Here is a 15209-nt window from a genome sequence, read left to right as displayed (position 1 = left end):
AACTCCAGCGAGTTTCTTTTTCTTCTTCTTCTTTGGTTTAATGGCGGTTGCCAAGCAACCTTCTGGCGTACATTACCATAGACATCTTATAAGTAGACGAAGCATGGGGCGCTACTGCCTACTGGCCCTGGCGAGACGCGGGGCCGCCATCTTGGAGTGGTGATCCGCTCCACTCAGTGCAATTCATTTGGCAGGAGCAATGAACTGTCAGCGCATTTAATTCATCTTACCTCACTGAATACCACTGATTTTCACGCGCTTTTTTGTCATACGTGTAGCTATGATAAAGGACACATGTTTTGGCGTGTTTTATTATTCATAGTTTGCTTAAGAAGGTCCTGAGTAATCTTGGGTTCAATCCCGGGCTCGGGATCTTTCTGTGTGGAGTTTGCATGTCCTCCCCGTGACTGTGTGGGTTCCCTCCGGGTACTCCGGCTTCCTCCCACCTCCAAAGACATGCACCTGGGGATAGGTTGATTGGCAACACTAAATTGGCCCTAGTGTGTGGATGTGAGTGTGAATGTTGTCTGTCTATCTGTGTTGGCCCTGCGATGAGGTGGCGACTTGTCCAGGGTGTACCCCGCCTTCCGCCCGATTGTAGCTGAGATAGGCTCCAGCGCCCCCCGCGACCCCAAAGGGAATAAGCGGTAGAAAATGGATGGATGGATGTTCAACAGTAATATAATATTCTTATATGCTATAAGTGACTAGACGTCCAAATTCAAAACTGGGAATATAATCCCAGAGAAGGGGGAAAAAAATGGTCAACTATTTTTAAATCGAAGAAACAATATGATTAGGTATGCGTGTATCCTACATAAACAATGTATGAATACATTAGATATCTATCGCAGCAGAGAGTTTATTCTGTTTTGACACTTTGTATTGATATTTTGTATTACATTCTTCCCTTAAATGATAATGTTTACAGTCATTGTTTATATGTATTTTTTATGTATGTCACTTTGGATAAAAGCGTCTGCCAAATACTTAAACATAAACATATATAAACCCCTGAAAGTCTTTATATCAGCTAAAACCACCAATCTGTTTATCTGGATGCAGAATAAAACCAAATTCTGTCTTACCCAACAATGTTAGTATTTGAATATTGTTACTTGAAGACTTATTCCTGGTTACAATTATACTGTTAAGAAAGTATTGTCTTATACTTTGCCTAAAATGAGAATGCATCATAATCAGTGGCGGCTGGTGAATTTTGTTTTAGATGTCACAATCATTTATTTTAACTTTATGTTATTCAACTTATAACATTTTTAAATTTAATTAATTTCATTGACAAGCAATTCTATTACGGTCATACTCTTGTTCAGGGGCGCCGAAAAGGGGGGGTAAAGGAGACGGATTCTAGGGGCCCATGATGGAGGGGGGCCCAGAGAGGCCCCTAATGATGATGAAATTATAATACAGAAAAAATAATGACACTGTGTTGGGGGCCCTGTAAAGATTCTTTTCATGGGGCCCAAAATCCCTAGCGGCGCCCCTGCTCTTGTTTGCTAGTGGCTACGATTTCAGTACTATTGAAGATATTTGCTCCTTTTCAACTCTGTGGTAATATTCTTTTCACAAAATACAACCAACAGTACGTTAATGTTAAATCTTACTTGTGAAAAGTAATCCCCCGATTCCTATTTTCAACAGTCCGCTCATTTGAGCAAGAAAACGCTGAACACCATCTTTGTTTTCTACCTGTCAACTGTCAGTTTAGGCTGCTCGCCGGCTCCTCATCACCACTTCAAGATGGCGGCCAAATTTCTCGCATCACAGCAGCCAATACTGCGTCTACTTATAAAATGTCTATGTGCATTACCCCCACCTTCTGATATGGAATCCTACTCTATATTATTTTATTTAACCTAGTCTTTTGAAAAAAAAAATGTATATGATGCTTTGTGTCCTACATGTTCTGAGTGCAATCCTATTACATCTTCCATTACTAACCTAACCTTCTCTTTCGCTAATTTATTTCGCAGTATTTCCCTTTCTCTATTGTATTTCCTGACTCCAGCGAGCACACGAAGAACAAACAGATAAACAAAAAACAATTCTTCCTACAGGCTGAAAAATGCACATACAAAATACATTTATAAATAAATACTATTTTTATACAGTCGTGGTCAAAAGTTTACAAAGCTTGTAAAGAACATAATGTCATGGCTGTCTTGAGTTTCCAATAATTTCTACAACTCTTATTTTTTTGTGATTGGAGCACATACTCGTTGGTCACAAAAAACATTCATGAAGTTTGGTTCTTTTATGAATTTATTATGGGTCTACTGAAAATGTGACCAAACCTGCTAGGTCAAAAGTATACATACAGCAGTGTTAATATTTGCTTACATGTCCCTTGGCAAGTTTCACTGCAATAAGGCACTTTTGGTAGCCATCCACAAGCTTCTGGCAAGTTTCTGGTTGAATTTTTGACCACTCCTCTTGACAAAATTGGTGCAGTTCAGCTAAATGTGTTGTTTTTCTGACATGGACTTGTTTCTTCAGCATTGTCCACACGTTTAAGTCAAGACTTTGGGAAGGCCATTCTAAAACCTTAATTCTAGCCTGATTTAGCCATTCCTTTAACACTTTTGACGTGTGTTTGGGGTCATTGTCCTGTTGGAACACCCAACTGCGCCCAAGACCCAACCTCCGGGCTGATGATTTTCATTGTCCCAATTACTCTCTGTAAAGCACCAGTTCCATTGGCAGCAAAACAGGCCCAGAGCATAATACTACCACCACCACGCTTGACGGTAGGTGTGGTGTTCCTGGGATTAAAGGCCTCACCTTTTCTCCTCCAAACATATTGCTGGCTATTGTGGCCAAACAGCTAAATTTTTGTTTCATCTGACATCACATGGACAAAGGTAAAACCTTAGGGAGGAAAGTTCTGTGGTCTGAACTGCACCAATGTTGTCAAGAGGAGTGGTAAAAAATTAAACCAGAAGCTTGTGGATGGCTACCAAAAGCGCCTTATTGCAGGTAAACTTGCCAAGGGACATGTAAGCAAATATTAACATTGCTGTATGTATACTTTTGACCCAGCACATTTGCTCACATTTTCAGTAGACCCATAATAAATTCATAAAAGAACCAAACTTAATGAATGTTTTTTGTGACCAACAAGTATGTGCTCCAATCACTCTATCACAAAAAAATAAGAGTTGTAGAAATTATTGGAAACTCAAGACAGCCATGACATTATGTTCTTTACAAGTGTATGTCCACTTTTGACCACGACTGTATAAAAATATAGTAGAAAAACAACACACTACGTGTCGTTATTACTATTAAATAATACACATTTAAAACCAAAAAAGGAACACAACGCATTATACGGCTATATCCAGTTACTGTATGTTAAAAAAAATACTTACAAATAATTACACTCAAAATAATTGTAAATAACATTGATTTTCCAAACTTTGTATACATGGATTTTCAAAGTGTACATTTTGAGCGACTGAGCTTTTTGTTTTGGTAGTTTATGAAAATGAAAATAGAAAAAATGTAAACAACTTTTTTTAATACAATACGGAACAATGAAAATAACATTGCATGAAAATTCAAATACTGTCAAAAAATATTTGAACACAACAGAAAATTGTAAATAATGCACTACAGAAAAAATAACTAATATTAAACACACATACAAAAATGTAAACAATACATAACATGTAGACACAGCAAAATGAAAATACAGAAATGAAATATTGACATGGACCACTTTGATATTCTTAATTGTTTATAAGAAATTCTCAGTGAATTCAACATTCTGTATGAGTTACCTCAATTAATAATAAAACATTTTAATCTGAAACTGCAATTAATTCATACAGTCCTGATCCAAACACTTCATGAACATTATATTCCATCCATTGTCAATGTGATCTTTATCGTCACAACGTTATGATTTGTATGTTGTTGTTTTTTCCATTAAAGATGTTGTCAAAAAGTGGGCTACATGGTTTTGGGTTTATTAATATTAAAACTTTTGTGAAATAAAATCCATCCATCCATCCATTTTCTACCGCTTATTCCATCCATCCATCCATCCATCCATCTTCTTCCGCTTATCCAAGGTCGGGTCGCGGGGGCAGCAGCCTAAGCAGGGAAGCCCAGACTTCCCTCTCCCCAGCCACTTCGTCCAGCTCTTCCTGTGGGATCCCGAGGCGTTCCCAGGCCAGCCGGGAGACATAGTCTTCCCAACGTGTCCTGGGTCTTCCCCGCGGCCTCCTACCGGTCGGATGTGCCCTAAACACCTCCCTAGGGAGGCGCTCGGGTGGCATCCTGACCAGATGCCCGAACCACCTCATCTGGCTCCTCTCGATGTGGAGGAGCAGCGGCTTTACTTTGAGCTCCCCCCGGATGGCAGAGCTTCTCACCCTATCTCTAAGGGAGAGCCCCGCCACCCGGCGGAGGATACTCATTTCGGCGGCTTGTACCCGTGATCTTGTCCTTTCGGTCATAACCCAAAGCTCATGACCATAGGTGAGGATGGGAACGTACATCGACCGGTAAATTGAGAGCTTTGCCTTCCGGCTCAGCTCCTTCTTCACCACAACGGATCGATACAGCGTCCGCATTACTGAAGACGCCGCACCGATCCGCCTGTCGATCTCACGATCCACTCTTCCCTCACTCGTGAACAAGACTCCGAGGTACTTGAACTCCTCCACTTGGGGCAAGATCTCCTCCCCAACCCGGAGATGGCACTCCACCCTTTTCCGGGCGAGAACCATGGACTCGGACTTGGAGGTGCTGATTCTCAACCCAGTCGCTTCACACTCAGCTGCGAACCGATCCAGTGAGAGCTGAAGATCCTGGCCAGATGAAGCCATCAGGACCACATCATCTGCAAAAAGCAGAGACCTAATCCTGCAGCCACCAAACCAGATCCCCTCAAGGCCTTGACTGCGCCTAGAAATTCTGTCCATAAAAGTTATGAACAGAATCGGTGACAAAGGGCAGCCTTGGCGGAGTCCAACCCTCACTGGAAACATGTCCGACTTACTGCCGGCAATGCGGACCAAGCTCTGGCACTGATCATACAGGGAGCGAACTGCCACAATCAGACAGTCCGATACCCCGTACTCTCTGAGCACTCCCCACAGGACTTCCCGAGGGACATGATCGAATGCCTTCTCCAAGTCCACAAAACACATGTAGACTGGTTGGGCAAACTCCCATGCACCCTCAAGGACCCTGCCGAGAGTATAGAGCTGGTCCACAGTTCCACGACCAGGACGAAAACCACACTGTTCCTCCTGAATCCGAGGTTCGACTATCCGGCGTAGCCTCCTCTCCAGTACACCTGAATAGACCTTACCAAGAAGGCTGAGGAGTGTGATCCCACGATAGTTAGAACACACCCTCCGGTTCCCCTTCTTAAAGAGAGGAACCACCACCCCGGACCGCTTATTCCCTGACCTGGAAATATTATCTTTCCACACCTTGTGACAAGTGGTTAATAACTTAACCTATTACTTTTATCAGCTTCTTGATTGTGTAGATCAGTGGTTCCTAACCTGGGTTCGATCAAACCCTAGGGATTCGGTGAGTCGGCCTCAGGGGGTCGGCAGAGCCTCCGCCACAGAGGTCAAGACACACCAGTGTAAACAAAAACTTCTCCCAGTTGGCGTATTATGGATACCCCCAAACAATGTTCCCTCTAATTTTCCATATGTGTGAGCAAACGCAAAAACTCCTTGAGCATTCGGTGGAGCACATGTGAGCGACGTCACCTGACTAAATAACAAGTTCAATGTTTTATTATTGTAATCAAACGACAGCAGTCATTTCCATGAGATTATTTTCTAATATAAGTGTTTTGACCCACTTACAATGACTATAACATATTGTTTTTCATGAGCTGTGTACTAGTATTATATGTCTGGGTGGGGGTCATGCTTTGGAAAGAATGTGTACCCCTTTCAGAAATCGCATTTAGTTCCCACTAAAAAAATCACATGTTGCACAATGAGATGTAAACATGGGATCATGTGTACATTCCTGTAACTTTCCATTTGTAAAATATACCTTTATTAGTATTTCTTTAATATAACAACATCATTTTATGATTATGGTTCGGGTTCGGTGAATGCGCATATGAAACTGGTGGGGTTCGGTACCTCCAACAAGGTTAAGAACCACTGGTGTAGATGTATGCTAGTGATGGGTCCGGCAACACCGATGCATCGGCGCATGCGTCGAGCTCATAGAGCAAAACCCTGTGTCGGTGCGCGTACCGCTTTTAGAAAGTCACGTGACCGATCATGAGCTGTTTGTCACGTGACCGATACGCGAACTGTGTCGCACTGACGCCTCCTCTGTGCCCTGTGAGCGTGTCTTTTCTACAGCCGGAGAAATAATAACTAAGAAGAGAAATCATCTAAAATGTAATACGTCGGAAAAACTTTTCTTTTTTTTTTTTTTTTAATAAAAATGTGTAAAAAAAACAAAAAAAAACAATTCCCAGTCCACAATCATCCACAACACGTTCTCTTAGATTTCCATGTTATGATACATGTTCACATTATTTATTGATTGTATCTAAAAAAGATAAAAATATATTTTTATTTAAATGAAGATATGAAATAATCCTAAATGAAATATTTATATTATTGTATATACTAGGGCAGGGGTCACCAACGCGGTGCCCGCGGTCACCAGGTAGCCCGTAAGGACCAGATCAGTCGCCCGCTGGCCTGTTCTAAAAATAGCTCAAAGAGCAGCACTTACCAGTGAGCTGCCTCTATTTTTTAAATTGTATTTATTTACTAGCAAGCTGGTCTCGCTTTGCGTAACATTTTTAATTCTAAAAGAGACAAAACTCAAATAGAATTTGAAAATCCAAGAAAATATTTTAAAGACTTGGTCTTCACTTGGAATAAGCGGTAGAAAATGGATGGATGGATGGGTCTTCACTTGTTTAAATACATTCATTTATTTTTTACTTTGCTTCTTATTACTTTTAGAAATACAATTTTAGAGAAAAAATACAACCTTAAAAATGATTTTAGGATTTTTAAACAAATATACCTTTTTACCTTTTAAATTTCTTCCTCTTCTTTCCTGACAATTTAAATCAATGTTCAAGTAAATTTATTTATTTTTTATTGTAAAGAATAATAAATATTTTAGCTTCTGGTTTTTCGACGAAGAATATTTGTGAAATATTTCTTCAAACTTACTATGATTAAAATTCAAAACAATTATTCTGGCAAATCTAGAAAATCTGTAGACTCAAATTTAAATCTTATTTCAAAGTATTTTGAATTTCTTTTAAAATTTTTGTTCTGGAAAATCTAGAAGAAATACTGATTTGTCTTTGTTAGAAATATAGCTTGGTCCAATTTGTTAAATATTCTAACAAAGTGCAGATTGGATTTTAACCAATTTAAAACATGTCATCAATATTCTAAAATGTATCTTAATCAGGAAAAATGACTAATGATGCTCCATAAATCCTTTTTTTTATTTTTTCAAAAAGATTCAAATAAGCTAGTTTTTCTCTTCTTTTTGTCGGTTGAATTTTGAATTTTAAAGAGTCGATATTGAAGATAAACTATGTTTCAAAATTTTATTTGAATTTTTTTCGTGTTTTCTCCTCTTTTAAACCGTTCAATTAAGTGTTTTTTTCATCATTTATTCTCTTTCTTTTACAAAAAACCTTCCGTAAAAGGAAAAAAAATGTACGACGGAATGACAGACAGAAATACCCATTTTTATATATATATACACATTTATTTATTTAGCTATTCTTGTTTAAATCACACTTATGTGTAACTTACAAATGACAATATATTTATTTATTTAAGTGTGTATCAAACTGGTAGCCCTTCGCATTAATCAGTACCCAAGAAGTAGTTTTTGGTTTCAAAAAGGTTGGTGACCCCTGTACTAGGGCATCAAATCAGTGTCAGTTGAGTCGGTCCATAGGTTGCCTGTAGGGATTTTTAATGTCCAGCAGATGTCAGTATTTAGTGACACAGTATCGACACAGTATCAATACAGTTTTGCAATGTGTCGAAACGCTTCATGACGCCTCATCAACCCATCACTAATGTATGCACATATTTACATAACAAGTATACAACTTTTCCCTGACTTTGAAGTAAAAACACAATCGCAGCAGCACATACGACATAAAACATGCTTTTATCAAAATATTTATTTTTGCACATCCTTATTGTGTCACAATAACAGCAGAACATAACTCACAACACTAATAAAAGTACATTACTGACAGATGATCCAACATAAACATTTGTCATCAAACATCTTCAAAGTTACTGGATCAAAGCTATCCAGTACTGTCATTAGTACATTTGTAAAATAGACATCAAAGCGATTCCATACAAACAAAGCTAAGCTATCATGGTTATAAAGCAGACACGACCATAAATGGACGCGCCAGATTATTTTTTTTCCTAAAGTTTTCAACGAATTCATGTTGTGTGGGCACGTGTCAAAGAATGTCTGCTACGACACAAACCCTCTGATCAGGTGACTTTCTAGCGTTCCACAACCTGAAATGTTGTGAAGTGAATTAATGAACTCATATCCATCCATCCATCCATTTTCTACCGCTTGTCCCCTTTCGGGGTCGCGGGTCACTATAATCTATCAACTGGGTTCTATGAACACAGATACAACTGTATCTACGACGGATACTGCAATACAAAATAGTCTCTCTCTTTTTGATGAAATAACATTAGAGGAACTATTACAGCGTGTAAGTGGGATAAAACAAACAACATGTTTACTTGACCCACTTCCTGGGAAACTTATCAAGGAGCTTTTTGTATTATTAGGTCCATCAGTGCTAAATATTATAAACTTATCACTTTCCTCTGGCACTGTTCCCCTAGCATTCAAGAAAGCGGTTATTCATCCTCTGCTCAAAAGACCTAACCTTGATCCTGACCTCATGGTAAACTACCGACCGGTGTCCCACCTTCCCTTTATTTCGAAAATCCTCGAAAAAATTGTCGCACAGCAGCTAAATGAACACTTAGTGTCTAACAATCTCTGTGAACCTTTTCAATCCGGTTTCAGGGCAAATCACTCTACGGAGACAGCCCTCGCAAAAATGACTAATGATCTACTGCTAACGATGGATTCTGATGCGTCATCTATGTTGCTGCTTCTTGATCTTAGCGCTGCTTTCGATACCGTCGATCATAATATTTTATTAGAGCGTATCAAAACACGTATTGGTATGTCAGACTTAGCTTTGTCGTGGTTTAACTCTTATCTTACTGACAGGATGCAATGCGTCTCCCATAATAATGTGACCTCGGACTATGTTAAGGTAACGTGCGGAGTTCCTCAGGGTTCGGTTCTTGGCGCTGCACTCTTTAGTATTTACATGCTGCCGCTAGGCGACATCATACGCAAATACGGTGTTAGCTTTCATTGTTATGCTGATGACACCCAACTCTACATGCCCCTAAAGCTGACCAACACGCCGGATTGTAGTCAGCTGGAGGCGTGTCTTAATGAAATCAAACAATGGATGTCCGCTAACTTCTTGCAACTCAACGCCAAGAAAACGGAAATGCTGATTATCGGTCCTGCTAAACACCGACATTTATTTAATAATACCACCTTAACATTTGACAACCAAACAATTACACAAGGCGAATCAGTAAAGAATCTGGGTATTATCTTCCACCCAACTCTCTCCTTTGAATCACACATTAAGAGTGTTACTAAAACGGCCTTCTTTCATCTCCGTAATATCGCTAAAATTCGTTCTATTTTATCCACTAGCGACGCTGAGATCATTATTCATGCGTTCGTTACGTCTCGTCTCGACTACTGTAACGTATTATTTTCGGGTCTCCCTATGTCTAGCATTAAAAAATTACAGTTGGTACAAAATGCGGCTGCTAGACTTTTGACAAGAACAAGAAAGTTTGATCATATTACGCCTATACTGGCTCACCTGCACTGGCTTCCTGTGCACTTAAGATGTGACTTTAAGGTTTTACTACTTACGTATAAAATACTACACGGTCTAGCTCCGTCCTATCTTGTCGATTGCATTGTACCATATGTCCCGGCAAGAAATCTGCATTCAAAGAACTCCGGCTTATTAGTGATTCCCAGAGCCCAAAAAAAGTCTGCGGGCTATAGAGCGTTTTCTATTCGGGCTCCAGTACTATGGAATGCCCTCCCGGTAACAATTAGAGATGCTACCTCAGTAGAAGCATTTAAGTCCCATCTTAAAACTCATTTGTATACTCTAGCCTTTAAATAGCCCCCCTGTTAGACCAGTTGATCTGCCGTTTCTTTTCTTTTCTCCTCTGCTCCCCTTTTCCTTGAGGGGGGGGGGGCACAGGTCCGGTGGCCATGGATGAAGTGCTGGCTGTCCAGAGTCGGGACCCGGGGTGGACAGCTCGCCTGTGCATCGGCTGGGAACATCTCTACGCTGCTGACCCGTCTCCGCTCGGGATGGTGTCCTGCTGGCCCCACTATGGACTGGACTCTTACTATTATGTTGGATCCACTATGGACTGGACTCTCACAATATTATGTCAGACCCACTCGACATCCATTGCTTTCGGTCTCCCCTAGAGGGGGGGGGGTTACCCACATATGCGGTCCTCTCCAAGGTTTCTCATAGTCATTCACATCGACGTCCCACTGGGGTGAGTTTTTCCTTGCCCGTATGTGGGCTTTGTACCGAGGATGTCGTTGTGGCTTGTGCAGCCCTTTGAGACACTTGTGATTTAGGGCTATATAAATAAAGATTGATTGATTGATTGATTGATCAATTAGAATGTTCGATTAATCGAGCAATCATATAAATGTACATACATGCAAATACATGCACATCATCAACATTAAAATTTGGACTTTTCAAATGGGTGCATTGATGAAAATCAAAAACATAATCAATTAGATTAATAAATGATCCATTCATCCATCCATTTTCTACCGCTTGTACCTTTCGGTGTCGCGGGGGCGTGCTGGAAACTATCTCAGCTGCACATGGGCGGAAGGCGTTGTACACCCTGGACAAGTCGCCACCTCACCGCAGGGCCAACACAGATATGTTCCGCTTTCCATAACCTTTGTTCTTTACGATATATAAAGGCACATCATCATGAAAATTTGGTCTTTACCATGGGTGCATCGATGAAAATCAAAGCCACACAGGTCATGGCAGGCACACACGCCACCGCTCTCATGTACGCTCAATTGCAGTGGCGATGCAGAAACAACGTCCTTGTGTTTAAAGTTCTGGGCACTCCATGCAGTCTAGAGTTGATCAATTTTCATGAGTTAATCATTAAACGATTACTCGAAGCAATAGATTATAAGTGTAAGCTTTTCTTCTAATCAAATTAATCGATTTAAACGATTAATCGTTGCGGCCTTAGTCAAATGATCAAGTCTTAAAGACCATTTACTTGCAAGCCAGACAATCTGCACCAAGTTGACAACACACAGCCTGGACAACTACAATAGACTGAACAGCTTGCAGACTGGTCATTATTGCATTATTAACTCACATCTAATGATTAATTCACGTCCAACGATTGATTCACTTTCAACGATTGATTCACATCCAAATATTAATTCACACTAAACAATTTATTTACATCCAACAATCAATTCACATCCAACAAATAATTCACATCCAAAGATGAATTCACTTTCAACACTTACCGAACTGAATGGCCTATTTTAAATCTTTGTTCATATATAAGGCGCACCGCACTATAAGGCGCACCGCATTATAAGGCGCATAGAATAGACGCTACAGTAGAGGCTGGGGTTACGTTGTGCATCCCGTAGTTGGGAGACCTGTTGTGGCTCAATATTGGTCCATATATAAGGCGACCCGGATTATAAGGTGCACTGTCAGCTTTTGAGAAAATTTGAGGTTTTTAGGTGCGCCTTATAGTGCGGAAAATACGGTAATTCACGTCCAAAGATTAATTCACTTTGAACAATGAATTTGCGTCCAACGTTTGTACTTATGCATGACCTTTGAAAGCCACCACCGTGACAATGTTCAAGCAGCTCATTTTTTACTCTCATTTATAATAAGTTTGTTATTAAAGTAGACCTGTGTTGGCAGTGGTTTTTATGTGTGCGACACAGTGTGTGTCTGTGTGTGTGCAAGTGTGTAAAATAGTTTTTCTGTCCATTTTCTACTGAGCTGTTTAAAAAAAAACCATTATGTTTGATGAGCAAACATTTGCATAAAGCAAACAAATTGTAGTATTAAAAACTTGAAAATGTTCTCGCTTAGAAAACTTATTTAAGATTAAAACAATATTCTATCTGTGATTAATTATAACTTCACTCTGGACAAATTGTGATTATTGTGATTAAATCTTTTAATCAATTAACAACCGTTGTGTATGTACAAAACCCAAAACCAGTGAAGTTGGCACGTTGTGTAAATAAAAACAGAATACAATGAATCCTTTTCAACTTATATTCAATTGAATAGACTGCAAAGACAAGATATTTAATGTTCCAACTGAGAAACATATATTTTTTTTCCAAATAATCATAAACTTAGAATTTAATGGCAGCAACACATTGTAAAAAAGTTGTCACGGGGGCATTTTTACCAGTGTGTTACATGGCCTTTCCTTTTAACAACACTCAGTAAATGTTTGGGAACTGAGGAGACCAATTTTTGAAGCTTTTCAGGTTGAATTCTTTCCCATTCTTGCTTGATCAATCAATCAATCAATGTTTATTTATATAGCCCTAAATCACACGTGTCTCAAAGGGCTGCACAAGCCACAACGACATCCTCGGTACAGAGCCCACATGTACAGCTTAAGTTGTTCAACAGTCCGGGGTCTCCGTTGTGGTATTTTAGGCGCCACACATTTTCAATGGGAGACAGGTCTGGACTACAGGCAGGCCAGTCTAGTACCCACACTCTTTTACTATGAAGCCACGGTGTTGTAACACGTGACTTGGCATTGTCTTGCTGAAATAAGCAGGGGCGTCCATGATAACGTTGCTTGGATGGCAACATATGTTGCTCCAAAACCTGTATGTACCTTTCAGCATTAATGGTGCATTCACAGATGTGTAAGTTACCCATGCCTTGGGCACTAACACACCCCCATACCATCACAGATGCTGGTTTTTCAACTTTGCGCCTATAACAATCTGTATGGTTCTTTTCCTCTTTGTTCCGGAGGACACAACGTCCACGGTTTCCAAAATCAATTTGAAATGTGGGACGTCAGACCACAGAACACTTTTCCACTTTGCAGCAGTCCATTTTAGATAAGCTCGGGCCCAGCGAAGCCGGCGGCGTTTGTGGGTGTTGTTGATAAATGGCTTTTGCTTTGCATAGTAGAGTTTTAACTTGCACTTACAGATGTAGCAAAGACCCGTAGTCACTGACAGTAGTTTTCCTGAGCCCATGTGGTGATATCCTTTACACACTGATGTCGGCTTTTGATGCAGTACCGCCTGAGGGATCGAAGGTCACAGGCATTCAATGTTACATGAAGTAATTTCTCTAGATTCTCTGAACCTTTTGATGATATTACAGACCGTAGATGGTGAAATCCCTAACTTCCTTGCAATAGCTCGTTGCTTACGCATTTGTTGACAAATTGGTGACCCTCACCCCATCCTTGTTTGTGAATGACTGAGCATTTCATGGAAGCTGCTTTTATACCCAATCATGGCACCCACCTGTTCCCAATTAGCCTGTTCATCTGTGGGATGTTCCAAATAAGTGTTTGATGAGCATTCCTCAACTTTCTCAGTCTTTTTTGCCACTTGTGCCAGCTTTTTTGAAACATGTTGCAGGTATCTAATTCCAAATGAGCTAATATTTGCAAAAAATAAAGTTTACCAGTTTGAAGGCTAAGTATCTTGTCCTTGCAGTCTATTCAATTGAATATACAGTAAGTTGAAAAGGATTTGCAAATCATTGTATTCTGTTTTTATTTACCATTTACACAACGTGCCATGTTTTGGACACTCGGGTGAAGAGAGGGGCGGAGCTTTCTACCGATCACCACCTGGTGGTGAGTTGGCTGCGATGGTGGGGGAGGATGCCGGACAGACCTGGCAGGCCCAAACGCATTGTGAGGGTTTGCTGGGAACGTCTGGCAGAGTCTCCTGTCAGAGAGAGTTTCAATTCCCACCTCCGGAAGAACTTTGAACATGTCACGAGGGAGGTGCTGGACATTGAGTCCGAATGGACCATGTTCCGCGCCTCTATTGTCGAGGCGGCTGATTGGAGCTGTGGCCGCAAGGTAGTTGGTGCTTGTCGTGGCGGTAATCCTAGAACCCGTTGGTGGACACCGGCGGTGAGGGATGCCGTCAAGCTGAAGAAGGCGTCCTATCGGGTTCTTTTGGCTCATAGGACTCCTGAGGCAGCGGACAGGTACCGACAGGCCAAGCGGTGTGCGGCTTCAGCGGTCGCAGAGGCAAAAACTCGGACATGGGAGGAGTTTGGGGAAGCCATGGAAAACGACTTCCGGACGGCTTCGAAGCAATTCTGGACCACCATCCGCCGCCTCAGGAAGGGGAAGCAGTGCACTATCAACACCGTGTATGGCGGGGATGGTGTTCTGCTGACCTCGACTGCGGATGTTGTGGATCGGTGGAGGGAATACTTCGAAGACCTCCTCAATCCCACCAACACATCTTCTTATGAGGAAGCAGTGCCTGGGGAGTCTGTGGTGGGCTCTCCTATTTCTGGGGCTGAGGTTGCTGAGGTAGTTAAAAAGCTCCTCGGTGGCAAGGCCCCAGGGGCAGATGAGATCCGCCCGGAGTTCCTTAAGGCTCTGGATGCTGTGGGGCTGTCTTGGTTGACAAGACTCTGCAGCATCGCGTGGACATCAGGGGCGGTACCTCTGGATTGGCAGACCGGGCTGGTGGTTCCTCTCTTTAAAAAGGGGAACCGGAGGGTGTGCTCTAACTATCGTGGGATCACACTCCTCAGCCTTCCCGGTAAGGTCTATTCAGGTGTACTGGAGAAGAGGCTACGCCGGATAGTCGAACCTCGGATTCAGGAGGAACACTGTGGTTTTCGTCCTGGTCGTGGAACTGTGGACCAGCTCTATACTCTCGGCAGGGTCCTTGAGGGTGCATGGGAGTTTGCCCAACCAGTCTACATGTGTTTTGTGGACTTGGAGAAGGCATTCGACCGTGTCCCTCGGGAAGTCCTGTGGGGAGTGCTCAGA

This window comes from Nerophis lumbriciformis, linkage group LG27 (assembly GCF_033978685.3).
Source record: "Nerophis lumbriciformis linkage group LG27, RoL_Nlum_v2.1, whole genome shotgun sequence".
Taxonomy (NCBI): domain Eukaryota; kingdom Metazoa; phylum Chordata; class Actinopteri; order Syngnathiformes; family Syngnathidae; genus Nerophis; species Nerophis lumbriciformis.
This window is presented reverse-complemented; position numbering follows the sequence as displayed.